We start from the raw sequence: 16,153 nt of genomic DNA, 5'->3' as shown, positions 1-16,153 counted from the left end.
CCACATATTAATCTCGCAGATGGCATCTTAACCCACTTCTATTATCAAACGAGAACTGTACAGAATTTGTATCAAAACAAATCAGTTTCTTCCTAGAGAATAATACATCCTCAGAGGTCTCTGCAGGAATACTCTGGGAAACTCTAAAGGCCTTCTTAAGAGGACAGATTATTCCATGTCTTTCCCACAGAAATAAATTAGAAACCAAGAAAGTATCAGAGCTAACCAGTGAAATTACTAGAATAGATCAAGAACATGCCAGGTGTCCAAGTGAGGATCTTCATTAGAAAAGACAGGCTCTGCCTTCAGAGCTCAACCTCTTAACAACCAAAGAAACTGAACAACTAATTTTTAAATCAAGACATCATTACTATGAACACAGAGAGAAAGCTAATAAGCTCTTAGCTCAACAAATCCACAAGTAAGAAGATTGCAATGCAATCCCAGCAATCACCAACACGAACAGAAATAAAATCATTGCATTGACCATAACAATATAATGCACACATTTAAAGACTACTATAAATCCTTATATTCTAATGAGTTCAAAGAAGACAACACACAATCTAATGCATTTCTAGATACATTACAGATACCACAAATAGACACTTTTATTGCAGAGGAACTTGATAAACGTCTGGCGCTATCAGAATTATTAGATACTATAAAGTCACTTCAGAGCGGGAAAGCAGCAGGCCCTGATGGCTACCCTGTCGAATTTTATAAGAAATTCTCCACTCAGCTAGCTCCCCTCTTCTTAGCAACTTTTACAGAAGCTAGAGACAATCAAATTCTACCTCAAACTTTTCGCCAAGCATTAATCATCGTCTTTACTAAACAAAATAAGGACTTATTACATTGTGCATCATACAGACCAATTTCACTTCTGAATAATGATGAAGATACTCTCCAAAGTCCTAGCTAGAAGGATGGAGAAAGTGCAACCTTCGGTAATATCACAAGATCAAAGTGGATTTATTAAAGGCTGACACTTAGCTTCCAGTCTCCGATGCCTGTTTAAAGTAATATATTCACCTGCATAGTCAAACACCCCGAAGATATTATTATTGTTGGATGCAGAAAAAGCATTTGATATGATTGAACGGAACTACGTTTTCAATGCATTAGAGAAATTTGGGTTTGGCCCGAACATTTGTGCATGGATCAAACTACTGTATACCAATCCAGAAGCTTCAGTTTGTATTAACATTTGTTCAGACTACTTTAAAATAGAATGTGGTACGAGACAAGGATATCCCTTGGCACCACTGCTATTTGCAATCGCCATTGAACCACTGGCAGTTCACTGTTGAAATGCTTATCAGATAAAGGAGATTATCATAGAAGGACTGGAAGAGAAAATGTCTCTATATGCAGATGATATGGTACTGTATATATCAGACCCACAAAATACTGTGCCTGCAGTCTTAACAGCACTTACAGAATTTCAAAAGATCTCTGGTCTCAGAATTAATTTGACTAAAAGTGTGCTCTTTCCAGTGAATTCTCAAGCATACAATATTAGATTGGACACCTTCCCTTTTATTATTGCAGATCAGTTTAAATACCTAGGGGTAAATATCACAAGTAAACATAAAGCTCTTTATCAAAAAAATTTTGTCGTCTGCATAGAAAAAATTAAGTAAGACTTGCATAGATGGTCAACCCTTCATCTCACTCTTGCTGGATGAATTAACGTTGTTAAGATGAATATCCTTCCTAAGCTTCTCTTTTTATTTCAAAACATTCCAATATACAGTATATCAATAAATCATTTTTTAAGCAATTAGATTCAAAGAAGGTGGCATGGCTCTACCTAACTTTCAGTTTTATTACTAGGCAGCAAACATACAAGCTATAAAAACCTGGACACAAATAGATGAATATACACAGGCTTGGTCCGCAATAGAAATAAAATCCTGCAGTACTTCTTTAAATTCCCTGCTTTGTGCCCCAATAAATGTAAGTTATCGCCAATATACTAATAACCCAATTGTGCTTCACTCACTCAGAATATGGAATCAATGTAGAAAGCATTTTAAGATGGAGAATCTTTTATTTGTGGCACCTCTGCACGAGAACCACCTTTTTCAACCATCGCAAACATGCAGTTTTTAATATCTGGAAAACATTTGGGATTAAATTGCTTAGATATCTTCATATAGACAACATCTTTGCATCCTATGAACAATTACATTCCACATTTTATTTTCCAGCAACACATTTGTTTCACTATCTTCAAATTAGAAACATTGTTAAACAGAACCTGCCTGATTTTCCCCATCTCCCACCTTCCTCTATGATGGAAAAAATATTGCTCAATTTCGAGGACTTAGACAGCATTTCTGCAATATATAAAATGATTTTACAGTCCCTCCCTTTTAAAGATCCAAGAGGACACTGGGAAAAGGATCTCTCACTCAACATATCAGAAAAGGTGTGGAAGGTAGCAATGCAGAGAATTCATTCGAGCTCCATATGCGTAAAGCATACAATTATTCAACTGAAAATTATATATCGAGCACATCTGTCTCGCTTAAAATTGTCCAAAATGTTTCCAAGGCAAGATCCAACCTGCAAACACTGCAGTCAAGTTCCAGCTTCACTGGGTCACATGTTTTGGGCCTGCACCAAATTAACATTATTCTGGACCAAAATTTTTAAGTGGCTTTCAGACAGCCTTGGTGTCACAATACCTCCTAACCCATTAACAGCTGTGTTTGGTGTTCTTCCAGATGGGCTTAAAGTGGAGAAGGACAAACAAACTGTGATTGCCTTTACTACACTATTGGCACGCAGACTTATTTTGCTAAACTGGAAGAATCCTAACTCTCCTCTTTTAAGTCATTGGGTAACTGATGTTTTATATTATTTGAAATTGGAAAAAATCTAATTCTCAGTTAAAGGATCTGTGAAGAACGTTTTCAAAACCTGGCAGGATCTAATCAATAACATTTTAGAATAAGCTTTTAAAGCACTGAGGAAGTAGATTCTCTTCCCATTTCCTTTTCTTCTCCATTTATCTATATCTGCCTATTAAACTCATTCATTTATTTAGTTTTACTAGCTTTAAGTTTTATTCCGTTGCCCATGCTCTCTTTCTCAGGGGAGGGGGTTGATTTGTTTTCAATTCTATTTTTTGTAAAAAATGATCTATTTGTATGAAATGATTACAATAAAATCAAGAAAATTACAAAAAAAAATTTGTACAACAAGCCAGCAGGCACTCTGGGCACATTGAATTGCCAAGTATAAGAAACCTCACACTATTGCAGAACAGCACATCTTACATTGTGCAAAGGACACATTTACTGAAAATCGAGAGGATTGTTCTACCTGCGAACAAAAACATATTCCTTCCTGCACTCTCTTCACATACTTCAGGCTTTGACAAACGTGTGAAATCAGACAAGCCCAGATATCTATTAGAAAGACAAAGGTACACTAAATTGAATTCAGTATTTAAACACCTTTACGTTGAGTTATTTTTGGATGAGGGCTGTGCACATTTCATCTATTATGTACAATAGATGCTGAATATGTACTTTCTTTTATGTATTAATGTGTGCTATTCAGGGGCAAATGTTAGCTAGTTTACATTAAAGGTATTAGTAATAAAGGATCTTCACTGAACAAAAATAGATGAAACTGTGTCCCAAGGCCAAAAAGACTGAGAGCCACACACTCTAAAGCATAAGCCATGTCATTCTACACAAATGCAAACAGAAATAGAAGCAGCTGAGGAAATCCAACAAACTGATGGTATGGGACTGTTCTGCTAGAAGACAACAGGCCACTCTTGTTAATATGTAAATTCGGATGAAGCCAAAATAGAAATGAAGACATTCATATTTAAACAACATGAATCACCTCAGGGAAGCAATACAGTGTAGACTAAACTGTAAAGTGCAGCATGAAGGTTAGAAAGAGAAGAAAATTCTCAACGAGATTTAAACATTGGCGTCTTATTTTGGTCATTGAGTCAAGCTGCTTAAAATCAGGGTCCTCAAACTCTGGTCCTGGAGGGCCACAGCGGCTACAGGTTTTCATTCTAACCCTTTTCTTAATTAGTGAACTGTTTTTGCAGCTAATTAACTACTTTCGAATTAATTTTAATTGACTTGTTTTCTAAGAGTTGTTCCCCTGAATTTCTTCATTGTTCCTCTGAATTGCTTCATTGCTTTCCTTAACCAGAAATGAACTATGAAGTGAGTGAACCAACAGAAGACCAACTAAATCAGGACCTCAAACTCCAACCAATTTCACTCCAACCAGTTGTTTAATTAGGTGCTGAGTCTTGTTGTTAATTAAACTTGTTCTTTAATTCCATGGTTTGTTGCTGCTCTCATTGTGCAAACAGCATACATTTCCTAAATTGTTGATTTTCTCTTTCTGTTCAGATGTTTTGTGGACCTGAGCAGATCAACATTACTGAGACCATCCTCTCTTTATTTTCAGATACTGTATAATGGATACAGCTTGCTAGTCCTGTTTTGGCTCATTTTGTATCTCATTATTGTTTGGCAGCTAATTAAGGTAAAAGAAACAATTCAGGGGTCTGAGTCTTAAAGAGCAAGTCAATTAAAATGAATTCAAAATGAAGTTAATTAGCAGCAAAACCAGGTCACTAATTAAGAAAAGGGTTAGAATGAAAAGCTGCAGCCACTGCGACCCTCAAGGACTGGACTTTGAGAACCCTGGAAATGATTAAACTACTATAGAAATCAAGAAATGCTAGTTTCAGTGTTCCAATGGTTGTGATGCTTAATTTGAATCTGTACTGGGAAGTACAAAAAGTCAGGAATCCACCAAGGCAGGCCAAAGACACTCACTTGTTCAGGTTTTTGCAAAGAATCTGGAAGATACAGCATACTTCAGCTCAGTACTCTAATACAGGGGTCGCCAACTGCGGTCCCGGAGGACCACCGTGGCTGCAGGTTTTCATTCTAACCCTTTTCTTAATTAGTGACCTGTTTTTGCTGCTAATTAACTTCTTTTGAACTAATTTGAATTGACTTGCTCTTGAAGACTCAGACCCCTTAATTGTTTCTTTTTTCTTAATTAACAGCCAGCCAATAATTTGTACCATGAGAGCAGCAACAAGCCATGGAATTAAAGAACGGGTTTAATTAACGACAAGAACTGGCACCTCATTAAGCAGCTTGTTGGAGTGAAATTGGTTGGAGTTTGAGGCCCTGACTTAGCTGGTCTTCTGTTGGCTCACTCACTTCACATTTCATTTTTGTTTGGGTGCCATTTAAGGAAAGAAATGAAGCAATTCAGAGGAACAATGAAGAAATTCAGGAGAACAAATCTTAAAAAAGCAATTCAATTCAATTCACAAGAAATTAATTAGCTGCACAAACAGGGCACTCATTAAAAAAAGAGTTAGAATGAAAACCTGTAGCCACGGAGGTCCTCCAGGAGCAGAGTTGGTGACCCCTGCTCTAATATACAGTTAAGATCATTAAGAAGCACTGAGAAAGAGCCTGAAAGACTGGAACACTAGAATGACTTCTATGGGGTGTTGATCATTAAGATTTTTGAAACAAATACTGTAAACATCTTAGAAGAAGCAAGTGTATGAAACATGAAGATCAATTAGATATAAACTGGTGGCGCTATGGTTGGTGGGGCTCTTTCACGATTCCAGCTAACTGGGTTCAAATCCTGTTTAATCACAACTGAAGTTCTGAACTGCTCTTCTAATGTCTGTGCTTGTTTTCATTATTATTTTAGTTTTCTCTCACATCCCAAGGATTGGGATGATTGGCGACTTTCATGAAAATGAATGGACTACAGTTCAATCAGACATTAAATGCATTGAGCTCATATCTAAAATCCGCTCTCTACCCATTCAGAGGGCAACAAATCCGAAGTAACAAGTTGCATATTTCTGAGACATCCCCAGACTTAGCAGAGGTTTAAAACATTACAACATTCTAGATGAGAACAGGCCGTTCAGCCCAACAAAGCCCACCAGTCCTATCTGTTTAATTCCTCCAAAATAACAAGTTGAGTTTTGAAACTCCCTGAAGTCCTACTGTCTACCACACTACTTGGTAACTTATTTCATGTGTCTATGGTTCTCTGTGTAAAAACAAATTTCCTAATGTATGTATAAAATTTACACTTAACAAGTTTCCAACCGTGTCCCCATGTCCTTGATGCACTCATTTTAAAGTAACAGTCTTGATCCACTGTACTAATCCCCTTCATAATTTTAAACACGTCAATCATGTCACCTCTCAATCTTCTTTTGCTTAAATTGAAAAGGCTCAGCACTTTTAATCTTTCTTCATAATTCATCCCCGGTAGCCCTGGAATCAGCCTAGTCGCTCTTCACTGGACTTTTTCCAAGTGCCTCTATGTCCTCTTTGTAGCCTGGAGACCAAATCTGTACACAGTACTCCACCAAAACTGTACAGAAGCTTTAAGAATCAAGAACAGAATTAATAAGAGCAGAGAAACGTATAGAATGCTAAAGCTGGTCTTATGAACTGAAATAAGAAATTTAAACTCCCAAATAATATACTGTATACTAGCCAGAGTGTCACATCCCATTTTGACTTAGGAGCTACCGGGAGCCGTAACATACCTTGTGGCTATTTCCTGTTGTTTAAAGGCTGGACTGGCCAACTCTTCTTTCATTTCCAAATCACAATACTTTTGTATTTTTAAAAATAAACAAGGTTGCCTGGCTGACTCCCCAACATTTACTGTGGACTCTTTGAGTGTTCCAGCCCATGACAACTCACTGATCATAGTGTTGCATATTGTTCAGAGTATGCAATTAGGAATATTCTATAGACATGGCCTATATAAACCTATACACTGATTCACAAGGGCTTCATGTCCAGGATTAATTCCTTTCTTGTACCTGATGCTGCCTGGATAGATTTTGTCTCTGTGCAATGGGATAAGCTGATTCAGAGATACTGACAAAATAAAATGTTCTTTTTATATGGCATATATACTTGTCAGAGCCAATCCCAGCACAAATGGAGGCAGGGCATGATGCTAATCAACCAGTGTTTGAAACTAAGCACTGCACCACCAGGCTGTATTTCCTCCCTTCTATGAAAAATGTTATTATCAACTTTTCTTTCTCAATGCAGAACACCAACATTGTACTCCCGAGTCTGAAGTGAATGCTGCATGGATTACTTTGTATGCAAGAGGCTGGTTACATATACTATCTGACACCCTTCCTATTTATACATATAAAAGGTGGTGGCTGACATTGTACAGAACCAAGTTACAGACCTACATTCAACTGTACAGAACAGAGGACTAATCAGGTCAATATGGAGCAGGAAGCCGTGTGTTTTGGCTCTTCTTGCCAGCTGTAACCACAAGCGCCTTTAATTGGGAGCCCATTACCTCTCACACATGTGCACGTGCTTGCAACTGCCTGCCGCTCCGTTTGAGCTTCACTTAATAAACTTTCACAGCTTACTGCAATAGCTCGTGGCAGACCCAAACGTGTATTTGTCATGACCACAGACTAAATGGAACTCCTGACCTCAGAAACCTCATGTTTGTTTTCTGAGAGGTGCGGTTTTACTGATTTTCCCTCCTGTCAAGATGAGAAAGACAGTCAGATGAGAAACGCTGCCTCAGTGTAAATGGTGCAGTTTGAAACCGGCATTGAATGACAACGCTGAAATGACATTGACTGGAACGGAAAACCTCAGCTGTAATTATTTGTTTTACCCCATGAGTAACTTCGCATACTTCACATTTTTCATTAATTGATAGCACTTTTAGCTTCAGGATTGTCAAATGGTGCAGTGCATGTTGAACCAAAAATAGCACCTCTTTAATAATCACAATATTTTGGAGTAAAACTAATTTAAGTTACAAGCTGATAATTCTAATTTAAGTGGAAGAAGCTATCAATTTAAGGAACCTATGGCATAAGGCAAAAAACACTTTTATATAGGACACCAAACCAAAAAGGAAATTAGTCAAATTTCCATTCCTGGTCTCTTCAAGTGCCACCTTTGGCAGCAGCAGGCAAATAAAAGGAACCATCTCCACACAAGATGCAAATCCATTACAGGACACACTCCACCTCAACAAGTGCTAAATCTCATGGTCGTAGAGTTCAAAACATCTCCACGGAGGCTTTATTTTAGAATGCAATGGCACCAGTAACCCAGCCCTGGCACCACCTTTGTGGTTTTCACTGAGTCTGGGTATTTCAGTTTTCTTCACACATCCAAAGGATGTGCTTGTTTGGGTAATTAGACACTCAGAATTGGCCTCATGAAACGGATCAAAAAATTAGTCCCAAGGATTGTGATGGGTGTAGTACGCATACTTTACAATACTGAATTCAAACATGTCAGATTTTTGTTTTATACCATGTTCAGCTTTCTTGTAACAATATTTTCCTATTTTCATTATTTAGTGTAATTGTGGGATAAAAATAACAAACTAGCTGTGCTACCAATCTAAGATGAGATGAAACCTAAGCAATCAACTCAGCATTAACATCAGCAGTGCACCATCCATTGGGACATATTTTGTAATGCATGTAGTAATAAAATACAGGTGGTACATCACAAACATTTGTAGCAATAAAAAGCTATACTACAAATGTTTGTGTTGCACCATCTGTTGGAATGACAAATGCAATGCAGATGTGTCAACCTGAGGGGAAATTGTCTTTTCGTGTGACCTTTGGGCGTCAGTGATTCATTAAAGCAGTGTTAATGTTTGTAATGAGTCATTTATTGTAATGACAAATGCAAAGCATTTTAGTACAACAAATGTTTGTGATGTGCCACCTATTAGAATGACAACTACAATGCTTATGTCTCTTTAAAAGTGTCTGCACACACATTTTGGGAAATTGTTAAGGCTGAAAACTATCCTGATGTAATGAGTCATACCAAACAGTGTGGTACAGTATGCCATTGAACATTCATTTCTTGGACTCTCACGTGAACGTTTTCCCCAGAAAATCTTGGCATGGTCAGTCATGAACATGGTGAACAATTTCAGCAGGACATTTCCAACATGGAAAAGTGTTACCAAGGCTGGAGTCTCAGTATGCTGGCTGACAACTGCTGGAACTCTTAAAAGTGATGGTCCTGAGGCAAAGTACAGCAGAAAACCAAAAACAGCTCAGTTTTAGATTACTTGTTTGTCATTTTACTAGGAATGTGCATATCTTGACCAGGTCAGAGTTTTGAGTAACATACAGATTTGGATTCAGCATGATTCTGGTATTTTCACCCTTTGGACAACCAAGGTTGGTTTCTGCTTTGTGCCTAATGATGTCCAGGATGGGCTCCAGCCCCTCCATGACCCTAAATTTAATGAAGCAGATATAACAGACAAAGGTTTTCTTTTCTTTGTTTTTAAATTTCTCTTCTTTTTTATTCATCATGGTGTGTGTTCAGATCATATTGTGTGTATAGATATTTGTCTGTTTATGTGTTTAGTTATTTAAAGAGCTTCTGTAAAAAGACAGATTTCACCCTGGGCACAAACAGAGTCTGTCTGTCCATCTAAAAATGGAGGGTGAATTATTGCAGCAAACATATTTCTGGCCATCACATCAGAACGAACTGCCAGGACACATACAATATCCCTATTACTACTACTACTACCTGTGTAGAATTGTCTTCCAGTAATCTCTTAATTTGTATTAATGACTTCTTTCTGGGGTGGCACGTCGACATTACTGCTTCCTAACAGTTCAAGTGCTCCCAACTGAAATTGCAGGCTGTTTGCTTATCTTTGTAAAAGGTGCATTCTTTCCCTAAACTGTACTCTTTGAGGGTCTTTAGTTTAGTTTTGTGTGTCTTGTTAATGGGTGTTAGCACATGTACCTAGTGTTGGAATGATATTTAATTCCAGGCTGGTTCCAGCATTACAGATAATGCTGACATGATAGGATCAGCTCCCTGTGGCTATACAATGCGATAAGCTTTTTTTGTAAATAGATGATGTGTAGATTACTAAACAAGGCATTGCAAAAAAAGCAAAACAAATGCAAAAAATAATATTTTCTATTTTTAGTTTCACAGAGATGGCAGATTAATTAGGCGGCATCACTGAATAGCTTTTTATGGAATTATTATGCAGATAAGGCCTGCACCTTGGCAACGTAGAACTTTCATGTTTAAAAGTGGTTGTGGATACAGACATGAATCACTTTTATCAGTGCCCCAATGGAGGGCAGCACTGAGCTATAATGCCAGCCCAGTCTGCCACTCTGTCACTCCCATTGCGCACACTCGGCCACTACACCGATGCATGAGCTAAAGCAACATCAGGAAGCCCTGGATCGGGACAAGTGAGACCAAGCTGAGGATTCCACCACTAATGCAATCTGATCTAATAATAATATATATACAGGCACAGAAAGCAGAAAACTAAAGCCCCAGGCAAACAGTCACTCAGACAGTGTTTCAGTTTCAGAGCGAGCCCACAATAAACCCAGGGTCACCAGAGTTCTGAGACATACAACGTGGAGCTGGTCAGGAACTTACTTTACATTTTTCTGAGACATATGCACCTATTATGTGCTCATTACTACAGACTCCAGTTACTGCATAGGCAGATGTATTTTCCTTATGAAAATTTGCAAAATAGTGAATACTAACATTAATGGAATACTAGCTACTTGGCTTCACCATGGAAATCTTTTCAATGGGCCTCAGTTACCATGCCGCTGGTTAATCAGATGTATCAGAGTCACTATGTTTCTAACTAAGACCTTTTCTTTATACAGTATTTGTATCTTTTACCAGTGGCTAATATAATTAGTTCACTTGAGCTGCTTACTCTTGAACATGCTGCATGCAGTCCTTGATTGTGTTGCTGTGAAATTGCAGCACATTCAAGAAGAATTTGCTAATGTTACAAAGGTGATGTAAAGCTGATTCATTCAGTTGTAAAAACTGCTAAAATTCTCAACCCCCCATTAACATCAAAACCTAAAAGTATACAATGATTTTGAACAAATTTCTACCATAGAAAAAAAATACAAATTACTTTTACTCAATCAAAAGCACCAACCTGTTTCTTTCTTATCACATTCTGAAAAACATGATCTCAATCAGCTATAGAGAAAAAATCGCACCTTATGCTCTTCTATTGTGACTTGGCTTCATCAGTTCATTTTTTTTCCTTTTCTTATTGACTCTAATTTCATCACTTCAAAAAGTGTTGATTGAAACTTAATGACAATGTGCGGGTGGACAATCATGCTCTTTCAAAAATGTAAGTCTATTCGCTGATTAAAATATGTAGTGTTTTCAGTTTATTCCAGATTTATTGTCACATACGGTGGAAACAGTAAAATGAAGTGCATGTATGGCCAAGTGCATCAAAACGCCTAATTCTCACTTTGTAAATTATGTCAAGTATTTTTTGTTTTTAACTTTTAAAAATGTATTTAAAGCATGTAACATTCCAAACAATAAAGTCAAATTTAACAAAACTAAATTCAATTCACCCCCCACCCATAAGAAACAGAGGAAGGCCGATAGCCAGAGTGAAACCTTAAGAGAAGCAAAGAGGGAAAGAAGTCTTTCCCCCCAATGTAAATGCTTATTCTAAAATGTTATTGATTAGATTCTGCCAGGTTTCAGAAAAGTTTTGAAGAGATCCTGTAAGTGAGAATTAGATTTTTTCCAATTTCAAATAGTATATAACATCAGTTACCCACTGACTTAATAGAGGTAAATTAGGATTCTTCCAGTTGAGCAAGATAAGTCTACGTGCTTATAGTGAAGTAAAGGCAAATACAGTTTGTTTGTCTTTCTCCACTTTCAGCCCATCTTGGAGGACACCAAACACAGCTGTTAGTAGATTAGGAGGGATTGTGGGACCAAGGCTGTCTGATAGGCATTTAAAGATTTTGGTCCAGAATGATGTTAATTTGGTAGACGACCAGAACATGTGGCCTATTGAAGCTGGAGCTCGATTCCAATGTTAACAGGTTGGGTCTTGCCCTGGAAACATTTTGGACAATTTCAAACGAGATAGATGTGCCTGATAAAAGATTTTAAGTTGAATAATTGAATGCTTTAAAGGTTTGACAACACACTTCTTAGAAAAGGATCCAGGTTAAAATAAACAGGGGCAAAGTGTCTTCTGTAAATGCAACATGTCTAAACACCATCCAAGATGAGACAAAAAGATGAATGTTAAAGTAGATGCTATAATCTAGGGAGACAATGAAATTGTTATCCCAAAGTGGTTAAGAAACCTTTTGTGACACGCCATGGTTGCCAATGCTCTTATTTCAACTTTGTGATTGGTGATGAAATCGTCTAGAGTGGCGCACCGAGTGATGGGAATTGTAGTCCCCACTTCAGCGATTGCCTAAGGTTGTAGATAAGATGAAGGGTGTAGGAGAGGAATGTACATTAAATATCTTTCTTACTGGATCAACTGTGTGAAACTGACTGTGCTCACAGCCACAGCAACTGGCCAATACTTGATCTTTCAGGGCTTTCTAAACACGTCTTCTCTGAGTTTCGTTGGACTTTGCTCCTTTCAGTTTGTTTTTGTGGATGGCTTTCATTTGCATAAACTACCACATCCCCTTTCTCTACGTGACTGATGTCAGCACTGTAGAGAAAAGGGGGCACATTGTGTTATAATTATTATTAACAACAAATATCAACAAACAAAAAACACACTTTAGCTAATTTGCTTTATTTTACAACATCACCAAATTTCAATTACCGCATATACTCGCGGATAAGTTATCCCACGGATAAGTCGGACTTGATTTTACCGTATAATTTCTAGTAGTTTATAATGTCGGTTGTATAAGTCAAATGCGGAAAACTCACGCTAATGGTCCAAGAGATTATGATATGCTAACACCCACCTGAGAGAGTAACCACAGAGCACACTGCCTTTTTTTTTTCCTATGTATTGTGCTTATGTGACCACACGGTAATAACCGAATTATTTCGAAGCAATGTTTGCACTGATGTATGTTTTTTGTATCTCACACCCTCATACACCTTTATCATAAGGGCATCCCTTATCTACGATTGAGCGTTCAATCAGAAGAAAATATGAAGTTGGTTTTAAATTAAATGTTGCTGAAGTAGTGAGAGAAATTGGTAACTGCGCTGCTGCAACAAAATTTGATGCGTCTGAGAAACTGATGTGTGATTGGAGTAGGTAAGAAGATGTTAAAAAAAAAATTAAGTGTCGCATTTTTGAACAGGCGTATAAGTCAGGGTCTGATTTTATGATCAATTTTTTGGGTTTCAAGACCCAACTTATATGTGAGTATATACGGTAAATCTATAAAGGCATTTTTGGGATTTTGTGGTATTTAGTTTTTCTATTCTGGATGGATTTTATCCCAAAATATTGACATATCAAAATGTCCCTTCTCAGTGGATACCAACTGCCCATCCTACAAAATTTCAGCTTTTTAGCCGAAGTGGAACAATGAGTGAGTGACTCAGTCAGTCAATTTTGAGTTATATTTATATAGATTATGAAGCTTTCATTATTACTACAAATATTTTTAAAGGATATACATTTTTGCAAGTATAATATAATAAAAATATAGATGCATTTACAAATATATGCAGGTTAGTAAATGCAGAATGTGTATATGACTGGGCCCTGTTTATGAAAAAGTGTCCTCTCCAGAATTTCTTTCCTGCCTTTACGGTCTGTGTTACTGGGTTAGGCTCCAGATCCTGAGATCAGGATTTAATTAAGCAGGTTTAAGAGCATTATGTTAATGTTATTAGAGGATGTCATGTCACTTTCAGAAATTCTCGGATGACTCTGCACTAATAAGGTAGGTTGACAAGGGAGATGAGGCAGAGTATAGGAGTCAGGTAGAGAACTTTGTTTCTTGGTGCAGAAAATAATTCTCTGCAACTTGACATCAGCAAAACCAAGGAGAAGGTAATTAACGTTTGCCACACTCAAGGGTCTCCACACCTGTTCACTATTCAGAGAATGGATGTAGAGGTGGCACTGCCACAAGAACTTGGTGGTCCACATCAATGACAGGCTGGACTGGTTTAAAAACACAGAGGTACCATAACAGAATGGGCAGATTCATCTCCTTTTTGTTAAGAGGTTATGTGTTTAATGACATCCTTTACATGTTCTACAACTCTATGAGAGCCAGTGTTATTGTCTATGCTGAGGTCTGCTGGGCTGGTGACTTCATTTCAAGGGAAGTTCACTAAATTACCCAGATGATTTAGAAGGCAGGCTCACTTATGGGCACACTCTCGCACCAATGAAAGTACTGGTGGTAATGGTGATAATGAAGACAAAACTGATGGCTATTATGAACAATACTAAATTATTCAGCAGAAGTATGTAAGGAAATGCTACTGGAGCTCCTTTATACCAACAGCAATACATCTGTACAATGCCTCACTGTCACTGCTCTTTTTAACTTTAACCAAGTCAGAAGCTTCTCCTTTTCCATAATTCTTGAATATATTTGAAAGGGGTTGTTGTTATTATAAGATTCTGTCAAAAGCTAAATATCCCTCTAGGCACAAATAAAGTACTACCTACCCATGTCTCTAGAAGAAAACAAAGACATAGTTGCTTCCTCAGACATTCAGACTCAAAGCCATGTCTGCTTCTTTTTACAAAATGTAACTCTGGTAGTCAGCTTATGGTTCCTCAAGATATTTCACTTTAATTCATTTATGGATCCTGCCTTTTCTGTTGCAGAATAAGGGCCAAAGCATTGTGTCGGGCAGAAGCCAAAAATTTGTTCAGGGATGGGATGGCAGTCTGTTATAGAGCATATGCTGTACATACACCCCTAACTTGGACAATTAAAGACACCACTTAACTTAAAATGGAATGTATAAAAAGAGAAGTGCAAAGAGAAAGCTCATGTAGGAGAAGTAGAAAGTGCAAACAACACCATGCAAGAGTGACTAAAAAGGGAAATCAACCCGTCTTTGGGCAACCATTATATGAACTTATATTTGCAAAATATTCTTAAAAACAGAAAACAGGTAAAGATAAACTGCGGTAATCTCCATGGATCTGGAGGTCATATATTATATTGATATTAGATCAGAATTGACATTGATGAATATTAACGTAGTGTACCTACACTGCTTCACCTTAATGGCAACATTAAATGATAAAATCGAAGAGTTGTTGCTAATCATTCATGTTTCTAAGGATTAATCAGTCAATGTTCATTGCAGTTCACTTTGCTGTTTTAAATGTAAGAACACTTACATATAACATTAAGAATCAACTGGAAACGTGGAATGAACCTTAATTTGGGACCATGAAGATTGATGACATACTGTATGAAAGATTTATGTATACTTCATGGCTAGCAGAGCTGCTTCACAGCTCCAGAAGACGTAGTGTAAATCCCGGCCCAGTCACAGCGTGTGTGGAGTTTGTTCACATTGGGTTCTTCTCCAGTTACTTCAACACCATTGAAAAAAAAAAAAAATTTACGTTTTGCTGTTACTGTGCTCAGACGGCATGGTGGCTCAGTGGTAGCGCTGCGACTCACAGTAAGGAGACCCGGGTTCGCTTCACGGGTCCTCCCTGCGTGGAGTTTGTATGCTCTCCCTGTGTCTGCGTAGGTTTCCTCCAGGTACTCCGGTTTCCTCCCACAGTCCAAAGACTTGCAGGTTAGGTGAATTGGCGATCCTAAATTGTCCCTAGTGTGTGTGTGTGTGTGCCCTGCCCGGGGTTTGTTTCCTGCCTTGCATCCTGTGTTGGCTGGGATTGGCTCCAGCAGACCCTCGTGACCCTGTAGTTAGGATATAGCGGGGTGGATGATAGATGGATGTTACTGTGCTCAACAAAACTGTTAAATATACCAACATTAACCTCTCTGAAATGGCTTTGCTGAAATAACATAGCAAGAAAGAATACTTGGTGAAAACTGTACACTATGAAAAAATGCAGTTTAAAGTTACAGTTACAGAGTTAAGTTTAAAGAAAAGTAGAATAAAAAAATAGGAAGATACAAAACACCCTGGACAGAGAGAGATTTGAGAAAGAGATCAAATATCCAGATTGGCTGGTCAACATGACACAAATTGTTATGTCACTAGCCATACAAAGGCAGGCTCAAAACAGAGGTGACCACCAGAAAAAAACAAAAACACAGCATTGTCAGAATAAGAAAACTGTAAGACAA

The sequence above is a fragment of the Polypterus senegalus genome, chromosome 14, assembly GCF_016835505.1.
Source record: "Polypterus senegalus isolate Bchr_013 chromosome 14, ASM1683550v1, whole genome shotgun sequence".
Taxonomy (NCBI): Eukaryota; Metazoa; Chordata; class Cladistia; order Polypteriformes; family Polypteridae; genus Polypterus; species Polypterus senegalus.
The sequence above is the reverse complement of the archived record's forward strand: the minus strand, read 5'-3'. Positions refer to the sequence as shown.